At 42.9% G+C, this 27685-nt stretch overlaps 1 pseudogene; it reads right to left on the bottom strand.

Moving 5' to 3' along the window:
• Positions 1-13269: 13269 nt before the first annotated feature.
• Positions 13270-15171, bottom strand: LOC133039998 (RNA-binding protein with serine-rich domain 1-like; annotated as a pseudogene).
• Positions 15172-27685: the final 12514 nt, after the last annotated feature.

Raw genomic sequence — 27685 nt, 5'->3', positions numbered from 1 at the left:
AGCTCATATGTCCTTCACACACAGTAATATTTCTAAAATGAGAACTGTTCCTATGCTACACTTATTTGTCGGTGGAGGTGGGCCTCTGGATGAATGCGTGAGTGGTCCACCATCCCCTGCAGAGACTTTGCCCCACAGACTCTTTTTTAAATTGATGTATACTTGGTGGGTGATATTATATGTTACAGGGGTACAATATAGTGATTTACAGTAGTTAAAAGTTATACCCAGTTTTAGTAATCATAAAATATTGGCTGTCTGTTTTGTATACTATATCCTTGTAGCTTATTAAACACATAAGAGTTTGTAACACTTAATCCCCTCTCTCTGTATTTCTTCCCCTCCAATCCCCAGAGAGACTTTCCCAAAGATGCTCCATCTCCCAGACATCCTACTGGAGATTTGGCTAAATGAATGGAAGTCCAAACACATTATCTCATTTGATTCACACAATGACCCCAGAAACAGGAGCCATGCTTAAACCCTATTAAAGAAGAATTCAGGACTTGCCTGGTGATCCACTGGTTAAGACTCCACCTGCCAGTGCAGGGGACTCACTTCCTCTTCCCTCATTTCCTTGCTTAAAATAGTGTTTTGCCTGTCTACTCCCCTTCCTGTACCACTGGATTGAAACCTCCTCGAGACTAGAGAACTCTACTTCTTCCTTAGAAGGGTCTGACAGAACTAGTTGGGTGGACTTCAGAGAAAAGGGGTTCAATGAAGAACTTCTGATTTCCCCTCCCAGTTCTAGGTCCCCATCCAGCCTCTAAAGTCTCATAATGTGTTTGAGGTGTCAATGACATCTGTCATCTAGGGTGTTACTTGGGTTTACTCTTATCAAAAGAGTTCACTTCGGGGTTTAAAAAAAAAAAAGGCTTCATTTAGGTTTTCAGGGGGCAAGTCAAGGGCTTTAGCATGGGTTGATGTTAGTTCTGCAGAAAAAGTGTCCCAGGGATGTTCAAACATGCATAAATCATCATTGTGGGTCAAAAGATTCATCACCTGGTTCTGCATGGATTCCTTTTGGCTGTCCTCTTCATGGGCAGTCAGAGGTACATAGAGTTTTGGCTCAGGTGCAGCTGGGCTTCTTGTCCCATATGTCTCGTCGAGTTTCTGTAAAAATTCCTCAAGTTCTTCTATTGCTTCAAGGTAAGAGTCTCTTGAAGCCTCTTCGCTATTGCCTGACCAATGAACTTGGTCTTCAGTTGTGAAATCCTGCAAAAAAAAAAAAAGTTGGAAGTTCATGTTCTCTACGTAGCTGAAATCCCAATTCCACACACCATGTGCCTCCATCTCTGATGACCCAATTCTAGTCTAGCCCACCATCATTGCTTGCCTCAGTTCAATTCAGTTCAGTCACTCAGTAACCCCATGAGCTCTTTGCAGCCTCATGAACTGCAGCATGCCAGGCCTCCCTGTTCATCACCAACTCCCAGAGCCTACCCAAACTCATGTCCATTGAGTTGGTGATGCCATCCAATCATCTCATCCTCTGTCCTCCCCTTCTCCTCCTGCCCTCAATCTTTCCCAGCATCAGGGTCTTTTCAAATGAGTCAGCTCTTCGAATCAGGTGGCCAAAGTAAAAGCCTGAAATTGCCTCTTAATTGTCCTCTGTGAATCAGAGGTTGACTTAATCTTGTGTATCCTCCAAAGACAGTCAGAGTAATATTTCTGAAACAAAAACTCTTCCTATGCTACCCCTGTCTATCAGTGGAGGTGGGAAACTCGATAAATGCATGAATACCCTACCATCCCCTGCAGAGATATTGCCTTACAGAGTTTAATAAATTGTAACGTAATTTTGATGTTTACAGTTTCAGGACCCATATAGGCTGAAAATGAAATGAAGACAAAATATATTCCATGGAAATAGAAATCAAAAACCAGGGTAGCTATACTACCTCAGAAAAACATGCTAATCAAAGCTGTTGCATGAGACAAAGAAGGTCAGTACATAATGAAGGGGAACAATTAATCAAGAGATATAACAACTGTAAATTAATGCACTCAACATAAGAACACATAAATGTGTTAAACAATACTACAGTTCTGAGGCCAGAAATAGACAATGACACAACAGTAGTCAGGGACTTCACTCTCCACTTTCAACAACAGATAGATCATCCAGACAGAAGATCAATATAGAAATGTTGGGCTTGAACTGCCTGTTAGCTCCTATGAACCTAACAGTCATACCCACTACATTCAATCCAGCAGCACCTGATACACATTCTTCTCAGCTACATATAGAACAGTCTCCAAGATAGATCATGATCAAATTTCACAGAACAAAAACAGACTTAAAAATTTTTTTAAGACTAAGATCATACCCAGTATCTTTTCTTACCAAAATGGTGAAAAAGTAGAGAAAAAAAACAGAAAGATAGGAAAATTCATGAATGTGTGGAAATTAAACACTCATGAGCAGTCATTGTATCAAAGGAAAGATCAAAAGAAAAGAATACATTTTGAGACAAATGGAAATGGAAACAACCAAAACCAATGAGAGCATCAATAGCAGTTCTAGAAGAGAAGTGTATAACGATAAATGTCCTTATTAAAACTCACAGGATACAAAGTCAACCTACAAGAATTGGTAGTGCTTGCAACTACACAATACACAAGCAACTCTCAGAAAAGAGAAATTTAAAAAAATCCCCCTTACAATGGCATCAAAACAATAAGATACTTAGGGATAAACTTAGCCTTAGAGGTGAAAAATCTGTACAGTGAAAATTATAAGATGGTGATGAAATTGAAGAAGACACAAAGAAGTGGAAAGATATCCCCTCTTCTTAGACTGAAAAAATTTAATATTGTTAAAATGTCCACATTACCCAAGTTGATCTACAATCAAAGGAATTCCTATCAAAATTCCAATGGCCTTTTTCACAAAATAGAAAAAAAAAAACAATTCTGAAGTTCAACTCAACCCATCAAAGATACGAATTACAAAAGCAATTTGAGAAAGAAAATAAAAAAGCTGGAGGCATAGCACTTCCTGATTTCAAACTTATATTATAAAGCTATAGTAATTTAAACAATATGGTGCTGGCTGAAAAACAGACACATAGATGAATGAAGCAGAATAGAGAGTCAGAAATAAAGCTATGCATGTAGATCGACTCATCTTTGACCAGGGTACCAAGACACAATGCAAAAAAGATAGTCACTGAAATAAAGGGTCTAGGCAAAACTAGATTCACACAGGCTTAAGAATGAAACTGGATACCTATCTTATAGAACTTACAAAAATTTAACTTGAAATAGACCAAAGAATTAAATATAAAACTTGAAACCATGAAGTTTCTAGAAACAGACATAGGGGAAAAAATCTCCTTGACATTGGTCTTGGCATTGATTACTTTGGATCTGACACCAGAAGCATGGGAAACAAAAGCCAAAATAAACAATCAGGACTCCATCAAACTGAAAGCCTCTGCACAGTAAAGGAAACAATGAACAAAGTGAAAAAACAGCCTGTGGCTGGGAGAAAACCTTTGCAAGCCATTTACCTGAGAAGGGGTTCATATGTAAATACATACGGAAACCATACCACTCCATAGCAAAAAAACAATCTGACTTGTTTTTACAAATGGACAAAGGACCTTCATAGACATTTTTGCAAAGAGATACACAGTCAATAGGCACATAAAAAAATGCTGATCATCACTAATCATCAGAGTAATGCAAACAGAAACCACAGTGAGATAGTACCTCATACCTGTTAGAATAGCTGTATTAACAAAAAGAGAAGATATAAATTTGGGGCAGGATGTGGGGAAAAAGGGGGTCTTTGTACACTGCTGCTGGGAGTGCAAATTTTTGCAGCTGTTGTGGAAAGCAGTATGGAATTTTCTGAAAAATTTAATACTAGAACTACAATGAAAATGATGTCTGTCAGTTGTGTCTGATTCTTTGTGACCCCATGGACTGTAGCCTACCAGGCTTCTCCATCCATGGGATTTTCCAGGCAAGAATACTGGAGTGGGTTGCCATTTCCTTCTCCAGGAGATCTTCCCAACCCAGGGATTGAACTCCAGCATTGTAGACAGACGCTTCACCATCTGAGCCACCAGGGAAGTCCTGAACTACTATATGATTCAGTATTCCACTGCTGGATGTTGAAAGGAAATGAAATTTATATCTGGAAAGAGATTACGCGTAGAGGTTCATTGCAGCCCCAGTCACAGTAGCCAAGATATGGGAACAAGTGTCTGTCCACAGGTGAACGATAAAGAAAATGTGTTCTTTAGGTTTCCAGAGATTTTGGAAAGTTTATTTTATGCCATTTTGCTTCTGTGGAAAACCAACATTAGTACCTGTTTTCAATAATCTAAAAAAAAAAAAGAAAGAAAGAAAGAAAAATCCAAGAAAGAATTTTTGCTTTTACTAAAAGGGATGAAAATGAAAATAGTGCTCATCATTTGTTTTGCAGTGAACTTGAGTAGAATGGCAACCCCTCCCTGGGGAAGTACACTCAGCATCTCCTTAGCAGCACAGCATTGAACTCTGTCTATGACCATCTGTGCTTTATTTCCATTTGTTTTGTTAATCCTTGTGCAAGAAGTGTCCTAAACTAACTGCCTCATTGTTGTATGCCATTTCAGCTTGCACATGTTTTCATAGGAATGTGCCACTTTCTGAGAGCAGAGAAAGCCTGTATATATACTACAGAACATTATTCGCCATCAAAAAGAAGGAAATCCTGACATTTGTGACAACATGGATGAACCTAGAAGGCATAATTCTATGAAATGTCAGAGAAAAACATGAACTTCATGGTTACTTACATATAAAATAAGAAAAGGGCGTCCCAGGTGGCACTAGTGGTAAAGAACCAGCCTGCCAATGTAGGATACATAAGAGATTCGGGTTCAATCCCCGGGTAGAGAAGATCCCCTGGAGGTGGGCATAGCAACCCACTCCAGTATTCTTGCCTGGATAATCCCATGGACAGAGGAGTCTGGCAGGCTCCAGTCCATAGGGTCCCAAAGAGTCAGATGCAACTGAAGCGACTTTACATGCATAGGATCGGAGAGAAGAGTGGTGGGTGCTAAAGGCTGAGGGTCGGGGAAATGGGAGATATTGGTCAAAGAGCACACAAGTCATAAGACAAATAAGTTCTGAGGATCTAAGGTACAGCCCGGTGATGATAGTTAATCACACTCTATTGGATACTAGAGATTTGCTAAGAGAGTGAATCTGGAGCATTATCACCCAAATCAGAAAGGTAACCACATCAGGTGATGATTGTGTTAACCACTTTGAGTGTGGTTATCATTTCACAACATATACATACATCAAATCAGCATTTGTACACTTTAAAACTATGGGAGTTTGTCAGTTCAGTTCAGTTCAATTCCGTCGCTCAGTCATGTCTGACTCTTTGCGACCCCCTGAACCACAGCACGCCAGGCCTCCCTGTCCATCACCAACTCCCGGAGTCCACCCAAACTCATGTCCATTGAGTCAGTGATGCCATCCAACCACATCATCCTCTGTCATCCCCTTCTCCTCCTGCCCTCAATCTTGCCCAGCATCAGTCTTTTCAAATGAGTCAGCTCTTTGCACCAGGTGGCCAAAATATTGGAGTTTCAGCTTCAACATCAGTCCTTCCAGTGAACACCCAGGACTGATCTCCTTTAGGATGGACTGACTGGTTGGATCCCCTTGCAGTCCAAGGGACTCTCAAGAGTTTTCTCCAACACCATAATTCAAAAGCATCAATTCTTCAGAGTTCAGCTTTCTTTACAGTCCAACTCTCACATCCATACATGACTACTGGAAAAGCCATAGCCTTGACTAGATGGACCTTTGTTGGCAAAGTAATGTCTCTGCTTTTTAATATGCTGTCTAGGTTGGTCATAACTTTCCTTCCAAGGAGTAAGTGTCTTTTAATTTCATGGCTGCGGTCACCACCTACAGCTCAAAAAAAATAAAGTCAGCCACTGTTTCCACTGTTTCCCCATCTATTTGCCATGAAGTGATGGGACCAGATGCCATGATCTTAGTTTGCTGTTGAGCTTTAAGCCAACTTTTTCACTCTCCTCTTTGACTTTCATTAAGAGGCTCTTTAGTTCTTCTCTTTCTGCCATAAGAGTGGTGTCATCTGATTTGTCAGTTATACCTCAATAAATCTGGGTAAACAAATATAATCTTTTTTCAAGGAAAGGAGAAATCAGTGCCCCCTCGTGGATTATAACTCCCTCTCTAGATTGTCCAGTTCCTACCAGAACTCACCCAGGCCCCTCCACACATGGCCACGCATTTTGCACATCCTTCTACCCTTTCCACAGAGGTTGCAGCCACCCTGTACCACACAGTGATCTGGGGACTCTGGGGACCATCCAGGCAGCAGCCTTGCCTTCAAGGGGCCTTTGGGAACCAGAGCTAACTGGACAAGTCTCAACACTGTCCATTCCGCAGGAACGGAACTGTCTGGACCAGGGCACCCCCTGGGCAGTGCATGCATGCAGGGTTGCCCAGTCAACAAGCCCCAAAGAAATGAACCATTTCGAATATTTGTGTTCCTCTTCCCCAAGTCCTAGTCCCCTGCTAGGACTCATGACTGTCCACCTAGGAGTTGCCGACCTTCCACCCCAGCGCACAGAATTAGTACCCTCTGTTTAGCAGGTGCAGACTCACCATCAATGCATCCATCATGTGCTCAGGGACCTCAGTGTGGTCGGTCGAGAGTTGCCAGAACTGGGCTGCTGGCTGGAGCACCTGGCCTTTTATAGGGCCTGGGAGGGATGTACTGGGGTCCCAGACCAGCATTCTTTGGTTGGCCACGCCCTGCTGGGCGGATCCCAACCCTCAGAAACCAATCACCTGGGAATTCTCGACATCTCAGGGTACCTACCTGATTAGGTTACCCACAAGGCACTTCGGGACATTTTTAGTCTTTTGCCAGGTGTTCAAACAGTGCGGGGGTAAATGAGTTACACAATTCGCCTATTTAATCGTAACCACAGTCCTATGAGGTGGAATTTATAACTGTCAGCATAGGATACAGAAAGCCAGGCTCAGAGAGGTTAAACAGGTTGCCCGAGGTCACACCGAGAGTCAGTCACGTGTTCTAGATTTGAACTCAAAAGGTTTAGCGTTTGTAATCCGGGTCCTTAAACACATCAGAGGTGTCAACCCAGCATCCAATCAGCCGCTGAGTTCTGTATATTTCATCTCTTGGCTGTAAACAGAATCAGAAGTACCTCCAGGGTGAAATCCTGGATTTGATGAGATCACCTAGAAATCATTTCCATCTCCCCTCCCCCATCCGCAAGTGTCACTCTAACTTGTTTCATCCCCACGGAGTGATCCACTTCTGGGGTCACAAGAGTAACTTCCGAACCTCTTGCAACTCCGCTCCAGGTCCGCGTCTGGTCCCCACCGCCTATAACAAGCACCCAGGCTTTAACCATTCATAGATCTGCCCAAGGGGCGCCCCACCAGCCTCGGGTCTGTAAAATTTTTAAAGCAAGTAGCACACGTCCCTTCACCTGTGCCCCGATGTGGGTTGAGAGGTGAGGCTGGAGAGGCAGAAGGAGCCTTCCTGGGTTCTTGGGCCGACATCTAGATCCTGGCTTCTGCTCAGATTGCTGAAAGACCTGTCCTCCTGGGCATCTCCAGTCCTCTTGCCCTCCACTCACTCAGAAGCTACCGCTCTCCTGGGATCACCACTGTATAATCTTAAGGGATTTTATTTAGGTCATACCTGAATGACCTAGTGGTTTTCCCTATTTTCTTTGATTTAAGTCTGAATCTTGTAATAAGGAGCTGATAATCCTAACCGTAGTCAGCCCAGGGTCTTATTTTTGCTGACTGTAGGGAGCTTCTTCATCGTCAGCTTCAAAGAATATAATCAATCTGATTTCATTATTAAACATCTGGTGATGTCCATGTGTAGAGTCATCTCATTTGTTGTTGGAAGAGGGTGTTTGCTGTGATCAATGCATTCTCTTGGCAAAACTCTGTAAGCCTTTGCTTGCTTCATTTTGTACTCCAAGGCCAAACTTGCCTGTTATTCTAAGTATCTCTTGACTTCCTATTTTTATATTCCGGTCCCCTATGATGAAAAGGATGTCTTTTTTTGGTGTTAGTTCTAGAAGATCTTGTAGGTCTTCACAGAACTAACTTTAGCTTCTTTAGCATTAGTGGCTGGGGCATAGATTTGGATTACTGTGATATTGAATGGTTTGCCTTGGAAACTAACAGAGATCATTCTGTCATTTTTGAGATTGGATCCAAGTACTGCATTTCGGACTCTCTTGTTTACTGTGATGGCTACTCCATTTCTTCTAAGGGATTCTTGCCCACAGTAGCAGATATAATGGTCATCTGAATTAAATTCACCCATTCCAGTCCATTTTAGTTCACTGATTCCTAAAATGTCAATGTTCACTCTTGCTGTCTCCTGTTTGACCACTTCCAATTTACCTTGATTCATGGACCTAAATTCCAGGTTCCTACACAATATTGTTCTTTACAACATCGTACTTTGCTTTCACCACCAGACATATCCACAACTGGGTGTTATTTCTGCTTTGGCTCAGCCTCTTCATTCCTTCTGGAGCTATTTCTCTGCTCTTCTCCAGTAGCATATTGGACACCTACTGACCTGGGGAGTTCATCTTTCAGTGTTATATCTTTTTGCCTTTTCATACTGTTCATGGGGTTCTCAAGGCAAGAATGCTGAAGCGGTTTGCCATTCCCTTCTCCAGTGGACCAGGTTTTGTCAGAACTCTCCACCATGACTCATCTGTCTTGGGTGAGATATAATACAATATTCTAACTGATTAGTAACATAGGCAAGGATATAGCCATTTCTCATTCTCAGTCACCTTTGCTCTTATGATTGTGAACTAACCAGTTTTTCTGGCACTTTTGACTTAATCTTAGCTTTCTGCTGGATCCTGCTCTCTTTTGCATCTAGATTATTTTTGTGGCAGGTATTTAGAACTTATTTTTATTTTGCTTGTGAGACTGCTCAGAGAGACACTGAATATCACCAAAGGTTTGCTGCTTATCTGCTTGGGCATCCTGAGGCAATGCTCCCCAAAGGGAATTTTAGAAGAAAAAAAAAAAACCTGTTAGGCTCCTAATTCTTCCAGAGTAGTTCAACAGTATGGCAAAAATTGCTCTTATTTGTTATTCCCACAATGTGAAAAAGACTGTTAAGACAAAGAGAAAAATTTCAGGGCTGCCATTAGTTTGTTTCTACCCAGGAGTAATGTCATGCTCATGTCATAGACCCTAACAGGACACTTCACCTCTGTGATTTTCTTCCCCAAAGGGCATAAATCCAACCTAGTCATAGAAAACTTCTGAGAAACTTTAACTGAGGAACATTCTATAAGATACCTGACCAATGCTCTTCAAAAATGTCCAGATGGGGAAAAACAAGGAAATAGAGAAGCTACCATAGATTGGAGAGGATCAAAGAAGCATGTCAATTAATGCAATATGGGGTCCTGGACTGGAATTTTAAACAAACAAAATAATAGTGGAAAGCCTGTAAAAATTCAAATATATCTTTCTTAAGCATTCTAGCTAAATGTGTGTCCACTTTGTGAAGCTTTTAGAAGAATCGGCTTTTGGTTTCATTGATTTCCTATTTTCTTTTTCTATTTCATTTATCTCTGCTCTAATTTTTATTTATTCCTAAACTGTCTTTGGGTTTAGTTTGCTCTTTTCTAACTCCTTGAGGTAAACATTTAGATTGTTGATTTGATATATTTCTTCCTTTTTAAAGTAAGCATTCCCTCTTAGTACTGTTTTTATAACATCCCACAAGTTTTCATTGTGTATTTTCATTATTATGCAAATGAAAACTTTAAAAAAAATTTCCACTTATCTCTAAGTATTTATTTCTGTTTTGATTTCTTTCTTGATTTATTTCTAGAAAAAGAAAATAGGAAATCAATGAAACCAAAATCAAACAGTTTTGGGTATTTTCCAGTTTCCCTTTTGTTATTGATTTTAACTTCATTCTATTATAGTCAGAAGAAATACTTGGTTACTTTATCCATCTTTTAAAAAAATCTATTGAGAATTGATTTGTGGTTTACTAAATTGTGTGTATTAGAGAATGTCTCATGTGGAGGTAGGAAGAATGTCTATTTTGTTGTTGGTTCTTTTGTTAATACTGATTGGTTTTATGTGTTATTCAAGTTCTCTTACTTAATTTCTGTCTGGTTCTATCCATCACTGACAGTGTGGTATTGACATCTCCAACTATATTATTGTAGGACCATTTCTTCCTTCATTTCCTTCAGTTTTTGCTTTATATACTTTGGTGTTCTGTTATTATGTACTTAAATGTTCATAGTTATAATTACCTTCTTTTTTATTGAAACTTTAAAAAAATATGTAATAAAGTACTTTGTCTCTTGTAAACTGTTTTGATTTAAAGTCTACTATCACCATAGCTACTTCTCTTTTGGCTACTATTTGTGGGGACTATCTTTTCCATTCTTCCACTTTCAGCCTGTATGTGTACTTAGATCTAAATGGATTCTCTTGTAGACAGCCTTTAGTTGGATCATGTTTTTTTATTTCATTCTACCAACCTCTGTCTTTGGAGTGTTTAGTCAGTGAAAGTAATTACTGCCAAGAAGGCATTCACTTCTACTACTTTGCTGCCTGTTTTCTTCTAAATGCTTCATAGTGTTTTTTGTCCCTCACTTCCTCTATTACTGTCTTCTTTTATGTTTAGTCGACCTTTGGTATGCTTAATTCCTTTCTTTTGTATATATTGTATAGCCATTAACTTGTGCCTACCACGGGGACTATGCTTCACATCACAGAGTTTTATACTCTAACTTGAAATTATACTAGCTTAACTTCAAAAACATAAAACTTCTCTCCTCTGCAGCTCAATCTCTACCTCCTTTCAGGAAGAGCTAATGGGAACAATATTCCCTAAATTCTGGCCTGTTTAAAATTGCTTTCCAACAGCCTTGATGTTATAGGTAAAGCGTTCCACAATTTCTTTCCTTGTGTAGGTGCTATTCCACTGTGTGTTTGTTGTTTTTGTTGTTGTTTTTACTGATTATTTATGTCAAGAATATAATTTCAAACTGATTTCCACTTGAGTCTTTCTGCTTGAAGAAAAGGAGGAAAAAATTCTGCTTATGGAAGAATTACTTTTTACTTTTAAAGTTTAAGAATTCTATGAGGATACCTCTCAGAGTTAACTGGACTAAGTTGATTTCTCTAGGTAAAGATGGTGCCTTTTAAATATATGCAGATGAATCCTATTTAACACCAAATGTTTTCTTGAATTAGAATTTTAAAAAATTAGTTCCTTGACTTCTTTGTTAAGAATCTGCCTGCCAGTGTGAGGGACACAAGTTTGATCTCTGGTCCGGCAAGATTCCACATGCCTTGGGGCAACAATTTCTAAGCCAGCACTCTAAAGTCAGTGCTCTGCAACAAGAGAAGCAACTGCAATGAGAGGCCTAGACAACACAACTAGAAAGTAGCCCTGGCTCTGCACTAGAGCCCTTTTCATTTTGTTCTCTAGATCCTTTATTATATTTCCATCTTATTTATTCTCACTGACACCCTATAATTTAATTTTCATCTCTGAGATCACTTTGTCTTTTTCAATCTATTTCCTGCTTTGGTAAGTAAGCTACATTTTATATGCTCCTTTGGTTTGGTCCCTTTCTGTGTTTTTGCATCTTTGTTTCTTGTGATCCCCTTCTCCCATATTGACAATTGCCTATTTAAGTATTTGAGATTCAGGTTGGATTCTTCTTTTGCAACTTTCCTCTGCTGGGGACTTTCCGGAGGCTTCTTTGGTGGCTCAGATGGTACAGAATCCACCTGCAACGCAGGAGACCCAGGTTTGATCCCTGGGTCGGGAAAATCCCCTGGAGGAGGGCATGGCAACCCACTCCAGTATTCTTATCTGGAGAAGCCCATGGACAGGGGAGCCTGGCAGATTACAGTCCCTGGGGCCAAAAAGAGTCAACCCTGACTGAGAGACTAAGCACATGAGAAGGACTTTTTAACTGTCTCTTTGTCTGACAAAAATAATTATTTCTCATTTTAAACAATCATTGTATCTTTGTATCAAGGTTTGATTTTTCTTGTTTATGTTTAGAATGTGTTGGGTTTTTCTGGACCATTTATTTGAAAGGAATTTCTGGTGTATGAGGTGGGGAAATTTAGGTATTAAAAGTATTTCAGTTCAAAACTGTCCTCTTTTGTTTGCACAATGTAGAGCTATTTCTTTAGTACATGGCACTTTTATTTCTGGTTGTTTTCTCTGATTCTTAGATCTTCTCTAAGTAGAATCTTTATTCTGAGCTATTTCCTTCCTTCTTTCATCATCTGCTTAAGCTTCTTGGAAACACTACTGTCTTCTAGGGTGCCCCCTCTCTCTTTTTTGCATTCTGCTGCTGCTGCTAAGTCACTTCAGTCGTGTCCAACTCTGTGCAACCGCATAGATGGCAGCCCACCAGGTTCCCCCGTCCCTGGGATTCTCCAGGCAAGAACACTGGAGTGGGTTGCCATTTCCTTCTCCAATGTATGAAAGTGAAAAGTGAAGGAGAAGTTGCTCAGTCGTGTCCGACTCCTAGCAACCCCATGGACTGCAGCCTACCAGGCTCCTCTGTCCATGGGATTTTCCAGGCTAGAGTACTGGAGTGGGTTGCCATTGCCTTCTCTAATTGTACATTTATTCAACAGAACTCTTTTATTCTGCCCAACAAAGTACAAACACAATATTAAAATGCTGCAAAATTACAAAACTCAAAACATAAAATTCATAGTACTGACTGTACAATAAAAGCCAAAAAAGCAATGTACATGTTGCTAAGGTAACCTGCACCAATACCATGAATACCAACACAATAGGGAGTTCTGTGATGACCAGGCAGGCCTCACTGTCAACTGACCAATTTCAGAGAGAGAGAGACTTGTGTGTGTGTGTTTGCATGTGTGTGTGTGTGTGTGTGTGTGTATGTATGCACGCGAATACATGTGAAAAGAACCATTTGGGGCAGATAACAGGGTATTTAGATCCAGAGGTCAGAAGAGGACTCGGGCAGGGGAGCAGGGCCAGGCTACCAGGAAAGGCAGCTGGGCATGCCCTTTCCTGCAGGACTCTACCACACAGATAACCAGATAGGCCCCAGGTCACCTGTGGAATGGGGAAACATGCTCCCAGGCTGGGACTGTACCACCTAGAGCCCTCAGCTCATCCTTGCGTCTTTACAAGCACTATCCCAAACCAACAACACTTCTGCAGCCAGAACCCTACGGCCTGGGAAACATCTCAGTTGCTGCCTTCACCTTGGAAGCCTGCCTCAGAGGGAGGGAGGGCGTTCTTTCGTACGAATCCTCCTTCAGCTGGGAAACTGACAAAAGTGAGCTGGATGAGATATAAGTCACAGGGGCAGAACTTTGGTGGCCCTGCTTATCCAGAGGAGTTGGAGCTGGAATGCCTCCTATGGAGCAAGTGGCAGGGGGCTTAGGTGGAGGGCGAGGGATGCGACCTCCTTCATCCGAGGGGGTGATGGATGGCCTTCGCCCCATGGGAGGTGGTGGGAGCATTCTCCTGGGAGGACTCAGTCGCCTGGGGGATGGCTGAGGCCAGGGGGCCAGCACAGCAGCAGCAGTGATCTTCTGGCCATCGATTTTTCCTCTGTCCATGTGCTTTCAGAACCTTCCCAGCCTCATCCGGATTCTCAGACTTCACATAAGCCTAGCCTTTAGACAGATGGGGGTGCATCCTTTCAGCAGACATGTCAGTCATTTTAATTTTTCCACATGTGGAAAACATCTCCACGATGTGTCCCTTGGTCACATTCCTGGTGAGCCTCCGACTGTGGACTTTGGTGGATTTAGGGGAAGGGCTCTGCTGTTTCCTTCCCTTTCCATCCCTTTTGGATGGTTTGGATTTGGAACAAGAATGCCACCTGTTGTCCTGTCTGCCCTGAGAAGGACTCGGAGAGCCTGAGGAGCCTCTGGAGCTACGGGAGGTGCTGGGACTTCTGGAGTGGCTGGAGCCAGGCCTGGTGCTACTACCACTGGAAGCACTGAACCTCTTCCACCATCCTTCCTTCTCACTTGACTGATTGGGGGCCCATTTATCTTTAGAGCAATCCTTTCGACTTCTTATCAGAGCGGTCTTTGCATTTGGTAGGAGAAGGAGCCCTTGTTGTTCCGTTTCTCAGTCGTGTCTGACTCTCTGTGACCCCGTGGACTGCAGCACACCAGGCCTCCAAGTCCTTTACCATCTCCCGGAGCTTGATCAAACTCATTTCCATCGAGTCGGTAATGCCATCCAACAACTTGTCCTTGGTCACCCCCTTCTGCTCCTGCCTTCAATCTTTCCCAGCATCAGGGTCTTTTCCAATGAGTCAGTTCTTCACATCAGATGGCTGAAGTATTGGAGCTTCAGCTTCACCATCAGTCCTTCCAGTGAATGTTAAGTGTAGATTTCCTTTATGATTGAGTTGGTTTGATCTCCTTGCTGTCTAAGGGACTCTCAAGAGTCTTCTCCAACACCACAGTTCAAAAACATCAATTCTTCAGAGTTCAGCTTTCTTTAAGGTCCAACTCTCACATCCTTACAAGACCACTGGAAACACTATAGCTTTGACTATAGAGACCTTTGTTGGCAAAGTAATGCCTCTGCTTTTTAATACATTGTCTAGGTTTGTCATAGCTTTTCTTCCAAGCAGCAAGTGTCTTTTAATTTCATGGCTGCAGTCACCATCTGCAGTGATGTTGGAGCCCAGAAAAATAAAGTCTGTCACTGTTTCCACTGTTTCCACATCTATTTGCCATGAAGTGATGGGACCAGATGCCAGGATCTTCGTTTTCTGAATGTTGAATTTTAAGCCAACTTTTTCACTCACCTCTTTCACTTTCATCAAGAGGCTCTTTAGTTCTTCTTCACTTTCTGCCATAAGGGTGGGGTCATCTGCATATCTGAGGTTATTGATATTTCTCCTGGCAATCTTGATTTCAGCTGTGCTTCACCCAGCCTGACATTTCGCATGATGTACTCTGCATATAAGTTAAATAAGCAGGGTGACAATATACAGCCTTGATGTACTCTTTTCCCAGTTTTGAAGGGGCCCTAGTGCTGGACTTTTTATTATTTTCTTTGGCTTCTAGCAAGCTCTTCTTTTTCACTCCTGATAAATTCATTCTCCCCCTTTGAGGTGTTCAAAGCAGCAATGGTGGCCTCACTTATGTGAACTCTCACTTCTAACTGGAGTCTGAGAAAGGATCCCTAATGAATTGCAGTTTACACCAAAGTGCAGCAACTTCCCGCTGCTGCTACCTCCTCCAGCTCTCCTTAGCCTCTGAGGCCAGCGCCGCCAGAGGTGCTTTTATTTACTCTCAACTCTCTGTTTGATTTTTAGGAGGAAGTGTGTGGAGTATTAGATCTGTTACCCACTGCCTCAGGCAGATGTGATGTCCAAAAAACACCTAGAGTGATTTTTAATAAATGCCCCCAGAGAAAATGGTGTTTGCCCCAGGCAAACTTTGAGTCTGGTCAAATATTGTCAGTTTTGCAACTGGGATCTTTCAGGGACCCACCAAACAGGTCAAATAATGAGAGTTCTCTGGGAAGGGGTGGTTTACAGGAATTCCAACCTTGTTCTGTCCTCTACAGTGGCTGCCAGGCTGCTAGTTTTCACCATACTGCAGGCTGTTAGTTTTCAAATCTACAAGGAAGCCTTGATGGATGGAAAGAGGACAAGCTGAAGTACCACAGAGCTTGTTGTTTTTTTCATGTCAGCCATTTTTCTCATATAAATGCTCCCCAGTCTCAAGTCTGTGACTAATTTCTTGAGTTCAAAGTTTTTTACTCTAATCCATTATTTTATGGAGGAGAGAATTTTCAAAGGTCCTTCACCATTTTCACTGCCTTATTCTTTAACTGTATAGTTTTGATTTTTACCCTTCAAATCATAAATGATAGATTTCTATTCATATATTTACAGGCTATTAAAGTATATTTTCATGTAAATTGTCTATTCAATGATTTTGTCCGTATTTTCCTCTGGGTTTTGGTATATTTTCCCCTCAGTTTTTAGAGTTTGCCAGTTGTCTCTTGATTTTATCTGTCTGCCTGTTTATCTCTCTATTGTTTGCCCTGTGAAAGATTTTTATTTTCCTACAGACAATTTTACCAACTCTCTTCTTTTATTGCATCTGGACCTGAGTCCTAGAATTTTTTCTATAAATTCTGGTTATATGAACCAACTCGTTGGAAAATGAGCACCCTGCTGCTGGGAATGATTGAAGAGGGGAAGCGGGCAGCAGAGGATGAGATGGTTGATAGCATCACCAACTCAGTGGACATGAACTTGAGCAAACTCTGGGAGATAGTGGAGGATAGAGAATCCTGGCATGCTTGCGAAGAGTTGGACACGACTTATTGACTGAACAGCAACATAGAGGAATTCACCTATTTTCTTCTGGTGCTTGTTGTTCAGTTGCCCATATGGTTACATATTTTACTTTTAAATACCTGATCCATTTGAGTTTACTTTTACATATGGAATGAATTACAAATCTAATTTCAGCTTTCGCTACTAAGTTAAACAGCTATACCAGCATTTTCTTTCTTTTTTTTTTTTTGGCTGCACTGCAGCCAATTCTGCACTGACCAAGTATTGAACCCAGACCACAGCAATGAAAGCCCAGAATCCTAACCACTGGATCACCACGGAACTCCCCCAGCACAATTTCTTAAAGTTCATCTTTCTTCTATTGATTTTTTGTACTTATTTCTGATATGTCCTTGTGGCTACTTATAGGCTTTCTGTTTTATCCCACTGGTCCCTCTCCTCATCCTCTGGCTCCACATTGCTATTTGTTGACCTTGCAGGCAGAGCAGAGCCTGGTGGTCACCCTCCCGCAGCCCTGTCAATGCAGACACTGCACACTGCAGACCTCCCACCCACACCACCACCCTTAGTCCCTCTGCTGACCCCCAGGGTTGTCTCCTCTGACTCCCCCAACACCACAGCCCTCCCACCATGGACACTGTGTATTCCGTGCCTCAGGCCCACACTAGCACCTCCATTCCCTCTCAGGCACCCAGCCTACAGCTCACCTGCACCCTGGAGGGTTCCTTCCTGCTTGATCAGTGACTGTGGACCAGCTCTGCTTCCACAATGACTACAAACCTACAAACTGCCATCCACCTTCTGCAACTGTACCTTCTTCAGTGAGATCTGAACCCCAACCTCAGAGAGAGGGCTCATCTTCCAAGCTTGTCTTTACTCCTTAGCTTGCCCTCTTCCAGCCCTGGAGTCCCATACAGTGTTCCCTCATAGAGTTACTCTTTTATTACATTCCGTATTTTATTCTTCCACTGCTTTCAATTCAGTCGCTCAGTCATGTCCGACTCTTTACGACCCCATGGACTGCAGCACGCCAGGCTTCCCTGTCCATCCCCAACTGCTGGAGTTTACTCAAACTCATGTCCATTGAGTCGGTGATGCCATCCAACCATCTCATCCTCTGTTGTCCCCGTCTCTTCCCACCCTCAATCTTTCTCAGCATCAGGGTCTTTTCCAATGAGTCAGCTCTTCGCATCAGGTGGCCAAAGTATTGGAGCTTCAGCTTCAGCATCAGTCCTTCCAATGAACATCCAGAACTGATCTCTTTTAGGATGGACTGGTTGGATCTCCTTGCAGCCCAAGGGACTCTCAAGAGTCTTCTCTAACACCACAGTTCAAATGCATCAATTCTTCAGCACTCAGCTTTCTTTATAGTCCAACTCTCACATCCATACAAGACCACTGGAAAAACCATAGCCTTGACTATATTGACCTTTGTTAGCAAAGTAATGTCTCTGCTTTTTAATATGCTGTCTAGGTTGGTCATAACTTTTCTTCCAAGGAGCAAGCAAGCGTCTTTTGATTTCATGGCTGCAATCACCATCTGCAGTGATTTTGGAGCCCCCCAAAATAAAGTATGTCACTGTTTCCACTGCTTCCCCATCTATTTGCCATGAAGTGTTGGGATCAGATGCCATGATCTTAGTTTTTTGAATGTTGAGTTTTAAGCCAATTTTTTCACTCTCCTCTTTCACTTTTTATCAAGAGGCTCTTTAGTTCCTCTTCACTTTCTGCCATAAGGGTGGGGTCATTTGTATATCTGAGGTTATTGATATTTCTCCCGGCAATCTTGATTCCAACTTGTGCTTCTTCCAGCCCAGCGTTTCTCATGATGTACTCTGCATATAAGTTAAATAAGCAGGGTGACAATATACAGCCTTGATGTACTCCTTTCCTGATTTGGAACCAGTCTGTTTTTCCATGTCCAGTTCTAACTGTTGTTTCCTGACCTGCATATAGATTTCCTAAGAGGCAGGTCAGGTGGTCTGATATTCCCATATCTTGAAGAATTTTCCAGAGTTTGTTGTGGTCTACACAGTCAAAGGCTTTGACATAGTCAATAAAGCAGAAGTAGATGTTTTTCTGGAACTGTCTGTCTTTTTCGATGATCCAGTGGATGTTGGTAATTTGATCTCTGGTTCCTCTGCCTTTTCTAAATCCAGCTGGAACATCTGGAAGTTCAGGGTTCATGTACTGTTGAAGCCTAGCTTGGAGAATTTTGAGCATTACTTTGCTAGCATGTGAGATGAGTGCAATTATGCAGGAGCTTGAGCATTCTTTGGCATTGCCTTTCTTTGGGATTGGAGTGAAAACTGATGTTTTCCAGTCCTGTGGCCACTGCTGAGTTTTCCAAATTTGCTAGTATATTGAGTGCAGCACTTTGACAGCATCATCTTTTAGGATTTGAAATAGCTCAGCTGGAATTCCATCACCTCCACGAGCTTTGTTCGTAGTGATGCTTTCTAAGGCCCACTTGACTTCGCATTCTACTGCTTGACATAATGTAAAATCCTTAGTGGATTTTAGTTTTAGTGAAATTTCAAGAAAATGGCTGGGATTTTTAATGGGGTGGGAATGTGTTAACTATGTTTCATATTTAGGTTAATGTCTAAAAATTCGCTGTCCAGCAGATTAAATTTGGATAATGAATGGTGTACTATCTTTTCTCTTTATGGTGGTTGCACTTGATAAAAGACTCAAGTGCATGCTCATATTTCTTTGGTCTCCTTCCCACCCCAGTGTGTTGATAATGTGTTGAATTTTTCTTTGGTGGTTGTTACCAAGGGTCTTTGTGTTTGTTTGTTTGGCCACACCTCACACACTCAGAATCTTAGTTCCCTGCTGCTGCTGCTGCTGCTGCTGCTGCTGCTAAGTCCCTTCAGTCGTGTCTGACTCTCTGTGACCCCATAGATGGCAGCCCACCAGGCTCCTCTGTCCCTGGGATTCTCCAGGCAAGAACGCTGGAGTGGGTTGCCATTTCCTTCTCCAATGCATGCATGCATCCTAAGCCGCTTCAGTTGTGTCCAACTCTGTGCAACCCTATGGACCACCAGGCTCCTCTGTCCACAGGATTCTCTAGGCAAGAATACTGGAGGGGGTTGCCATATCCTTCTTCATTAGTTCCCTGACCAGGGATCAAATCTGTGCTGCCTGGAGTCTTAACCACTGGATAGCCAGTTCCCAAAGCTATACTTTTTTTAAATACATAGATTTGTAATAAATGCATAGAAGGTAAATCAAGGGGATATATATATATGCAAAATTCAGAGTAGTAGTTATTCCTAGATGATAGACAGGGTTAGATGAGAGAAGCACGTGAGTAGATACAAAAAGTGTCAATAATATTCCAATTCTTAAATTGGGTGAGGATTCTTTCTCAAGTCCAAGCCTTATATGTGATTTTTTTTTTCAGGGCTGACCCTAAGGCTGTTCCTGGCTGGTTTCCTGGGGGAAGCTACCCTCCCCACATGGGATGTGGTGCATAGCAGGGCATTGCACTTTCTGAAGGTGACCCATGGCCCCTTAGATCAGACAGGCTGATAAAAGATTTGTTTCTTGCCTGCTCACTTCCATCCATAAGCCTCTTTACTGGAGGCATTGGTGAGGCACATTTCTTCACTATGACTCATATCTCTCCACTCCTAGCCCTTCTTCCTCTTCCCCTCCAGGTCTCCCAGGTCCATAAGAAAGTAGAAGACTTTTGTCTGGGGCCCGAGGTGGCTCAGTGGTAAAGATTCAGGAGCTGTGGTTTCCATTTCTGGGTCAGGAGGATCCCCTGGAGGAAGAATAGCAACCCACTCCAGTATTCTTGCCAGGATCATCCTATGGACAGAGCCTGGTGGGCGATACTCCATGGGGGTCACAAAGAGTCATACATGTCTGATCACAGAAACGCACAGCAGTAAAAACATCGCTGTGTACCTGCAAACATCTGACCCGTGACTGGTACTATTCCGAGTGGTTGTCAACCCAGATAATCATTACATAGTCCAACGAAGGGAATAGAAGAGAGTGTTATTTTAGCCATACTGAGGACTAGTCTGGGAGTTCAGTCTCCACCAAGGAAGAAAGTGCTCCGGAGATACGTGGCATTCAGCACAATTTTATATCTCTCAGAACAAGAGCATATATCAAACATGACAAATATTCCTTCAAGTTTTCAAAAGAAAGATATTAACATGTACACGGTAAGTCAGTATGGCCTTGGCATCTGGGAAGAGAATCTTTCAGGGAGTACTAGCATCGATGTCATAGGAAGGGCGGCATTGATCCCTCTCCTCAAAGTAGACATGCTTTTTACTTCAGGACAATGCATTCTTTTCATCTGTGGTTAAAGCAGATGTACAATGGATGTTGGACAAGCCAAAAGCCAAGCTGTTCTAGTTGCAGGCAGTGACTGTTGTTGACTGTGAGCAGGTCCCTGGTGTTAGGAGACTTTCTGCAACTCATTGTGTTATTGAGGCTCATGCTTTCCAGAAAAGAAGGTAAAGTGCTTCGGGGTCACTTCCTATAGTAATTCAAAGAGACCTAGATAGAGACTTGGTTAGTTTGCTTTTACCATGACAAAGATCTTCTTACCATTACACTTTGTGATGGAGCATCTGTTCATGGGGTGCATTGCCACAGACCCCCTCTTCCAAAGTGCCCCGACACAGTACACTTTGGTTGAGAAAGAAGAGAAAAAAGGGGAGGAGAGGGCCCAGTTTTTGGTGGAAGGCTTTGGAATTGGTGCCCTCCCACTGACCCATTTGGGGATCTTGATGGTATTTGTCTACTGGGTTACCAGAAAGGCTGCTTCCTTAGAGTGGGGACTCTACCAGTGAAATGCCAGGAGGCCATCCAATGGCCCACCCAGTCACCCTTTTCCTGGGCCCCATTTATCTACATTTACTCTTGTCTTACATGTCTCCACAATCTCTCAGATCACCAATTGGAATCTAGAGCAGAACAGTGTCATAGGCCAGTTGTGTTAGTTGACTTTGGATTCATCAACTCTGATTTGCTTGAAAAGTGCATCTCTTTTGACAGGCGGTTAGGGCCTTTCTAGTACCTCAAGTGCACCAGCATCATCAGTGTGACATCCTTTGTTGATGCAACTGGATTCTGCAGGAGCAAAACATCTCCCTAAATGTCAGTTCACTCCTGTCAGAGAAGGAGGCCACTGGAACTTCTGGAAGAGCAGTGGGAGATCCACCATCAGAGAATTTTGGCCACACTAGTGGTGGCCTTCTTCCTACACTCACTCCTACTCTGCACAGACTGGGTAATTTCTCTCACTGCTGGAAGCCTCCAATTATTAAAAAGTTCTAGGCAACCTGCCCTTGGCCTTTGTTGAAGTTATTAATGATACTCTCTGAGCATTGGAGGCACAACAGAACAGCCCCCACTCCTTGGCCTGAGTAGTGTTGGCTAACTGCTTAGTCCTTGGCTTCCAGCTGCCCAATCTAGGGGATCTGTGCCATTGCCAACAATTGGATCAAGAAAACTGGCAAATTAGAGCAGTCCATTAGGAGGCTGAGACAGAAGGCCTTCTGGCCTTTTAGAATAGACCCTAATGGGTTATAGGCCATCTTTATCTTGCTTAAAAAACATAGGGGCTCATGGCTGCACTCACTCCTCCAGGCAGGCCTAATCATTCGACTTGGAGTGGTTTAGATCATGGCCCTCATACTGACCAATCAGCATGGTCACACCCCATCAATGTCTGGCTCACAGAGGACCTGATGGTGTAACCTCTGCTTCTCATTCAGATCCTAAAGGACCCAGGGGTTGAATTAAGGAGTCCAGTTCCAAGAGGTCAATACCTATTTGTGGTCTTTTGGGCCGGGCCCTTACAAGACTGTGGATGGCCTCATGCTGGAAGCTCCCCTCCCTACATCAGACCTGGGGCAGATCCCTGAAGTGCAAATCTCTGAAGCAAGTGGCTGCAAGGACACCCACACCTCCTTACTAGGGGTATTGGCTGAAGCATTTGTCTCCCATCTGAGTCAATATGTTTCCATGCCTAGAATTCCCCTTTCCCACCTCTCTCTCCCTTCCACAAAATGGTAGGGGTCTTTTGTCGGAGGCAATGAGAATACTCCCCCATAACTGTATGTAATGTAACCCTTGCCTGGTGTTTCACAAGGAGAGAAGGAATGTTGGAGAGCTGCCACATCTTTTGGTTCCCTGCTCACTCTCCAGTGGTAAGTGATAAGTGAGTAAAGGCTTGATCTCTGCTTTCAGCTTGGCTCATTGTCCTGATTGATCATCTCAATACCTGAGTGCAGGCCAATGGGTGATGGGCTCTCACAGATGTTTATTTTTGTACTTATATTAATTCATATCATACTTAATATCACATTAAGAGATAATTATTGTGAGACCCTCAAAGACCCAGGAATCTAGCTCCTGGGGCCTCTGGAGTGAGAGTGGGTGGGTCAAGTAGAACTTCAAATGCTGCAGGGCAAACTGAAGCCCTGGGATTTGCAGTCTGCTTCTTTTTGAAGTCTTGCAGTAGAAAGTGCCTTTCTGAGTGGCCCCCAAACTTGGAAACAAATGGAGGGCTTACCCAGACACTTTTTCAAAGGAATATTATTCAAGTTGGCACTTGGATGAGGTTCCAAGTCAGACCTAAGAGGACAGGGCCTGTAAGAGCTGGGAGAAGGACCTAAACACCCAGATGAAGACGGCTCAGCTCCGCAGGAGCAGGTGTTCAGTCATGCCCAGGAAACAGACCCCAGGTCACTGCAGCTGCACACATGTCAGCAGAAGCCTGAGGCCCCATGGAAAGGAAACATCCTTCCCCCAGCACCAGCACTTGACCACTCCTCCTCCTCCAACACCACCACCTGCTGTGTCCTGAGAAAGCAGAAGGGGAAAAGAGACACTTTGCCTTAGAGAAAAACAGCTGAGACAGGAGGAGGTTCAACTCTTTAATGAAGTTCACCCAAATGAGTTTCATTTAAGGAGACCACTTGACACTGGAAGTAACCAAGTGTCCCCTTCCTCTTAACTCTGTAGAAATGGACCTCCAAAGAAATAAATGAAGTGCTCAGATATGAAATGCTACATTCTTCCTTCTTTTTTTCTTTCTTTTCAATTGAAGGATGACTGCTTTACAATATTGGTTTGATATCTGCCATCCATTGCCATACATCTGCCACACATTAGCCATAGATGTACATATGAACCTCCCTCCCACCTCCCACTGAAATGCTAATTTCTTAACACATTTGAACTATGCATGCATTACAATCACCTACATAAAACATCTTTACATGTACAAATAGAAATAAAGGATTTCTATTAAAGGAATAAAGGATTTCTACAAGGAATAAAGAAATAAAGGATTTCTACAAGGATTCATAAAACAGTGATGAAAACATTCACTATGCACAGAAAAGCAAATGCAGAGTGCTTCTGATTCTACTGAAGTGCATACACATATTCTTTATACATTTCTTTATACATTACATTTATACAAAAATTAATGAAAACCTTAAAATTTACAACTAATACTAAGCATGTGCTGGCACAGTGCTAGGTGCCAAGCAAAGTCTTAGCAGGGAGAATCTTTCAGTTTAAGTCATTTCCTCAAAGGCTGCTGGGTTTGTCATCGTGGGAGAAATTCATCTGTGGACTCTCTGATGCTGCTTTAAGTGATCAGATCGGGCAAAGTCTTTGTCGCATATAGAACACAGGTAGGGCCGCTCCCTGGTGTGCCTTTTCTTGTGTCTGCTGAGCTCGGATGAACGGGAGAATGCCCATGTGCATCCATTCATGTTACATTTATAGGGCTTCTCTCCTGGAACCGAGAAAGAAAGGGAGACTTGTCGTGATTCAAGGTAGCATGAGACAGGGAAGTTGGAAAGGAATGGAGAAGAAAACTGTTGGGCATGTTGGAGTGGGACAGAGAGAGACAGAAGACAAGACTGGAAGGTGTGCACAGGAAAGGAAGAGGAGGAGGGCAGGATAGTCCAGAGGGCTGAAGGAGGAAGAGGAAAAGAAAAAGAAAAGTAGGAGGGAAAGCAGGAAGGTAGTGGTGGGTAGAGAAGCTTGAGTGGGGTTATCTATTGGGACTATGGGAGTCCATAAAGAGACAGTCCCAGAAGAGGTAGGGTCAGGACCATCCTAAGAGGTCAAACAAAGCCTTCTACTTCTTCCATCACCCCAGGCAGTCAACACCACAAAACGCTGCAGCCAGTTTGCCTCTGGAGCAGAACTAGAGTCTGTTCTAGGGACTGCTTTTTATACCTTTTCAGATCAGCCAACCTTCTCTAGAGTCTTCTGAGTCCCAGACTTAGAGGGAGGTGGCAATGATCTCAAATGATACTAATGTTTTGTAAAGGCAGAGGCCTTTAGTTATTCTCCTGACACCCCCATCCTGCAGTCTTTACTCACCTGTGTGCACACGCTCATGGATTCGCAGATGGGAAGATTTGGCATATGCTTTCCCACAGTTATAGGTGCAGATGTAGTGCCTCAAAATGTCAAGCCTCTTCTGCAATGGACACCTCTGAATCTTGGGATTCCACTTCTGCATTTCTGCAGGTTGTCCTTGGGTCAAATGAGAACTGGCAACATACAGAATTCTAGGATATAGCAATGATGCTGAGGAAAGTGGCATCATATAGACTTGGTGGGGAGTGTCTTCATCATTGAGTTTCTTCATCTGACCCATATAGGTAGTTTGGACCATACTGAAGGTCATCTGGTCTCCATAGAGGCTCTGGTCATCATTGAGGGTCTTCATCTGGCTACCCTCACTGGGGATTGTCACCTTGTTTGCATTAACGGCTGTTGCTTGACAATCAGTGATGAATGTCTTCGGAGTGTCAGTGACATCCATCAACTGATGTGCTGCAGGGTTTCTCTCATCAAAGGAGGTCACCTTGGAGTAAAAAAAAAAGTCATTTTAGGTTTCGAAGGGGCAAAGTAAGGCTTTAACATGGACAAAAACTGTCCCTGGGATGACAGAACATGCATAAATCATCATCGTGGGCCTCAAAAGATTCATCACCTGCTTCTGCAGGGACTCCTTTTGGCTGACCTCATCATGGGCAGTCAGAGGTACACAGAGCTCTGACTCTGGTGCAGCTGGGCTTCTTGTTTTATATGTCTCATTGACCTCCTGGAGAAACTCCTCAATGTCCTCAAGTGTCGGAAAGTAAGATGTCATGGAAGCCTCTTTGCTGTTGCCTGATAACTGAACTAGATCCTCAGTTGTGGGTTTCTGCAAAAAAAAAAAAAAAAGTTAGAAGTTCAGATGCGGTGGTGGTGGTAGTTTAGTCACTAAATCACGTCCAACACTTGCAACCCCATGGCCTGTAGCCGACCAGGCTCCTCTGTCCATGGGATTCTCCAGGCACGAATACTGGAGTGGGTCGCCATTTCCTTCTCCAAGGTATCTTCCTGACCCAGGGATCAAACCCAGGTCTCCTACACTGCAGGCAGATTCTTTACCGAATGAGCCACCAGTCAGATGTTGTGCCCAGTTCAAATTCTAATCCTACACACCCACCATCACTGGGTGTATAGGTTTCCTAAACATCTGGCAGAAAGTTTACAACTGACTGCCGAAAGCCGTGATGTCAGTAGTCTCACACCTGTCCACCCTGTGTGCCTCCTTGCCGCTCTTGTCGTACCCTGATCGACCAGTCTGCTCAGTTTTGCCATATCCCCGTCTGGTCCCTTTCTCAGTCTGCCTCTCTCAGCAAACTGTCTCAGTGACTGTAGCCTGTATTACCAAATATGATCTCCCATTCTCATCCCTGCCAAGAAAGCCCAGACTCTTCCACCTTGTCCTGACTCTCAGAACAGAGAGACAGCTGTGATAATTTGCACAGGGACTATAATCAAAACTTATGATGATACATCCATTGAATAAGGTAAGCTGAGGACCTTCTGAAGTCTTTTTCTAAACAAAATCCATAGAAATGAGAGATGGCCTTAAATTTAACTGTTATATATAATCATGCTTGAACCTAAGTGAAAATGTCCCAGCCACAGTGGAGCAAAGGCTACTGTCACTTGGAGGCGTAGAAATAGGATATGCTCATGAGGCCAATGTCACTGTGGAGACACTCCACCAAGAAGGACCGTGAAAACTTATGGATTCTCAGAGCTGAAGGCCTCATGGAGAGTCGACTTCTGATAACATCTTAATCTGGCACTTCCTTTCTTCCCATTCTCATTCTTGAAATAGGGTCATGCCACTCTGCTCCCCTTCCTCCATTACTGAACTGAAAGCTCCTCAAGACTAGAGAACTCAGTGAGTTCTGACAGATATAACTGTGAGGACCTCGGAGAAAATGGACTCAATGACGGACTTCTGATTTTCATTCCCCCAGCTCTAGGTCTGCATCCAGCCTCTAAAATCTCAGGCTGTGTTTGGGGTGTCAGTGACATCTGTCATCTGGGATGTTACTGCTGGTCTACTGTCCTCAAAAGAGGTCACCTTGGGTCAAAAAGGATCTTGCCTAAATTTCCATGGGGTAAATCAAGGGCTTTAACATGGGTTGATGTTAGTTCTGCACAAGAAGTGTCTGAGGGATGCTAGGACATGTATAAATCATCATTGTGAGTCAAAAGATTCTTCACCTGGTTCTGCATGGACTCCTTTTGGCTGTCCTCTTCACGGGCAGTCAGGGGTGCACAGAGTTCTGCCTCTGGTGCTGCTGAGTTTTCTGTCCCATATGTGTCATTGAGTTCCTGGAAAAATGCCTCAAGCTCTTCCATTGCTTCAAGGTAAGAGTCTCTTGAAGCCTCTTGGCTATTACCCAATAGCTGAGCTTCAGTTGTGGAGTCCTGAAAAAAAAAAAAAAAAAGGAAGTTCATATACCCTACCTAGCTCAAATCCCAGTTCCACATTCATGCTTCTCCCTTCCTATTGATCCAATTCTAGTCTAGCCCACCATCATTGCTTGCCTAAAAGCCTGCAATTGCCTCTTAATTGGCCTCTGTGAATCAGAGGGCTTCATCTTATGGAAACTTCAAGACAGTCAGAGTAATATTTCTAAAATGAAAACTCTTCCTATGCCACCATATATATCAATGGAGGTGGGAATCTAGATGAATGTAAAAATATCCCACCACCCCTACATAGATATTGTCCCACAGAGTTTTGAAAATCATAATATGATTCATGTTTAAGATTTCAGGACACAAGTAGGCTTATGAAATGATGACCAAATATATTGCATGGAAAAGGAAACCAAAAGCCAGGTTAGCTACACTATATCAGGAAAATTCACTGGCCAAAACTGTTACATGAGAGAAAGAAGGTCATTATATAATGAAAGGGAAAAATTAGTCAAGAGAGA

The sequence above is a fragment of the Dama dama genome, chromosome 20, assembly GCF_033118175.1.
Source record: "Dama dama isolate Ldn47 chromosome 20, ASM3311817v1, whole genome shotgun sequence".
NCBI lineage: Eukaryota > Metazoa > Chordata > Mammalia > Artiodactyla > Cervidae > Dama > Dama dama.
The sequence above is the reverse complement of the archived record's forward strand: the minus strand, read 5'-3'. Positions and strand labels throughout refer to the sequence as shown.